The sequence below is a fragment of the Limulus polyphemus genome, unplaced genomic scaffold (assembly GCF_000517525.1).
Source record: "Limulus polyphemus unplaced genomic scaffold, Limulus_polyphemus-2.1.2 Scaffold9943, whole genome shotgun sequence".
NCBI classification, from domain to species: domain Eukaryota; kingdom Metazoa; phylum Arthropoda; class Merostomata; order Xiphosura; family Limulidae; genus Limulus; species Limulus polyphemus.
In genome coordinates this window covers 1-2,627 of record NW_013675553.1, presented here as the reverse complement: position 1 = coordinate 2,627, position 2,627 = coordinate 1, and the positions used below count along the sequence as shown (strand labels likewise).

General features: G+C 33.1%; 1 long non-coding RNA gene across 1 annotated transcript in view; it reads left to right on the top strand.

Annotated features, from left to right (window-relative positions):
* LOC111083521 overlaps positions 1 to 1,874 on the top strand; it is a 21,158-nt gene extending 19,284 nt beyond the window's left edge. The window contains exon 3 of the long non-coding RNA XR_002609089.1: positions 875 to 1,874. This is a non-coding gene — a long non-coding RNA (uncharacterized LOC111083521). The remainder of the gene's footprint in view (positions 1 to 874) is intronic.
* The last annotated feature ends 753 nt before the right edge of the window (positions 1,875 to 2,627 follow it).

The following is a 2,627-nucleotide window of genomic DNA, read 5'->3' as shown; positions in this document are numbered from 1 at the left end:
CAGCTAGTCAACAGCACCCACCCCCAGTATTTGAGCTACTATAATAAAATATTCGGACTTGACCGTTACTATTATGATGTATTCACGGCTCTAAAGTGCGTAAAGCGATTTTTATGCAACGAAACACAAACCATGGACCCTCGTGTTCACATTTCAGCACGTTAACAATTTGGCCACGCCCAGCCAAGTCACACAGATAAATGTGTAATTATGCAAGTAAATTTATAACTTGTTCGTTTAACCCAAAAATGTGTTAATCAAGGCATACAGATAGAGTTAACCTAATAAGTTACATATACCCAAATGTGTTTGCACTGAACCAATATATTATGTAACACGTAGACACGTGGCATTGATTTAACCCTAACACGGTTTTATCTTCGAAATTTAATGCTTAATTGTAACACTCTTCAATTAAGCTTTTTTGGGGACAAAGATACGCCCGTTTTTGGCTTTTAAAAATCCATTTTATGCATTCAAAATCTCAAGGCTTAATTAAGCTTTGGCGTTTCTGTCTTAATCAATCTTTTACGAAGATAAACACGTGTTAGGGTTGAACTCATATGTTCCATAGACATACATATACCAGGGTTAAACCAATACATAATGTATACAAATATGTCACTAGGGTTAAAAATTATAGTTTTTAAGATAAAAATATGTCAAGATTTACCCAAGAAACTGTATTTAGTGCTAAACCAATAAGTCCACAGCAGTTTTGGCAATCGTGTTTACTTACACCTGTTTTATGTTTTCAAGTTTCTTGAAATGGCCGGGTTCTGTTTACTCAGGTTGTTCGTTAAACGTATTTCTTACAATATGTTCATAACTTTTGTTACCTAACACTTGTTTTGTTTTTCTTAATTTTTTCCAGAAACTTCACTCGACTTCAACGCATAAACAAGGTGCGATTGAGAGGTTAAAAAACAAAAGGTAAACTCTTCATATAACCCGATATGAAGAATGTCATAGATCGTACTATCGAATGGACTGTCTACACTGGCGCCATCTCACGGAAACTATAATTAATGTTTCAACGGGATCGAGATGAAAAAATTAAAAAACACACACACACTCTATACTATTATATATTAAAATAAATCTTCACTATTACGTAAATTATAAGATTGTGTGTGTGTGTGTTTTTGTTGTTGTTGTTTTTTTTTAATTTGATTCATCGTTTGAGCGAAGATTATAGTCCCAGAGTTTTGAATGTTTCTCCAACAATCCGTGACTTACCGCATGGTGGCGCCGCGCCTTCTAAGTGTTTGTTCCAGTTGTCATCACGGCCGAACTATAACCTGTTGAACGTAAAGCTTTGCCTTGTACCGTATCCTGTGTTGTCATGGTGATAATAACCGATGCACTTGGCTACTGCTATCACAAAGATTGGTTTATGACGTGCACACGTGGAACTACGTCACTAGAAGAACACTATAATAAACAACATAGTCTTGCCAGTGGAGCGTGTACATTCAGATTTTAAGCTGTTTATTTATAATATAGATTTTTCTGCTTTTGACAATCTTTTGCAGCCACAAAATGTCTTTATTTTTTGTGTTTGACCAATGACTAGTGCTAATTAGTTTACATTTTTGAGTTATTATTATTTGTATTATTATTACTGCTTCACATTTGGCTTAAAGTAACATTTGTTTTGATTTAAATCAATTAATATAAATGTGTTGATAACAATACTTTGTTAAATAGTCAGAAAATATGTCAATCTTTCTAGTTGGATAACAAAATTACTTTGTAAACTTCACCCTTGTTATCTATCAAAATCAAAATTATATATATAATATTGTAAATAGTGTTCAATTATTCAAATGTTTGAAATTATATGAATTATTTGGCTATCTTTTGAATATCATCGTTCTACATATAGACGCCATCATGTTTTTGTTCTTTGTTTTATGAAAAGAAAATAAACAACGTATCTTATTAGCCACTGACCGATAATGATCATTTCGTTTGCATATTTGTTTATAGACGAGAAAAAAAAAACATGGTTTTTTATCACAGTGGGATAATACGGTTTGACTGAATTTTCTTTGAAGTAGAAGTACAGTCTAGTAGAAAAGTGAAAAAGATTACCACAAAGTAAGTGTGAAACACCTGTCATTTCACACACCTTTACCACAAAGTAAGTGTGAAACACCTGTCATTTAACACACCTTTACCACAAAGTAAGTGTGAAACACCTGTCATTTAACACACCTTTACCACAAAGTAAGTGTGAAACACCTGTCATTTAACACACCTTTACCACAAAGTAAGTGTGAAACACTTGTCATTTAACACATCTTTACCACAAAGGAAGTGTGAAACACCTGTCATTTAACACACCTTTACCACAAGGTAAGTGTGAAACACCTGTCATTTAACACACCTTTACCACAAAGAAAGTGTGAAACACCTGCCATTTACACACCTTTGTAAAGTAGACTATGAAAAACCTAATCACAATTTCAAACAGAAAATAGAGTTGCATATTCAATGTAATCAAAAGATGAGATACTTAAAACTAACAGCTATAACATATCTGTAGGTTTGAAGCTAACAGCTATAACATACCTGTAGGTTTAAAGCTAATATATATAGCATACCTGTAGGTTTAAAGCTAA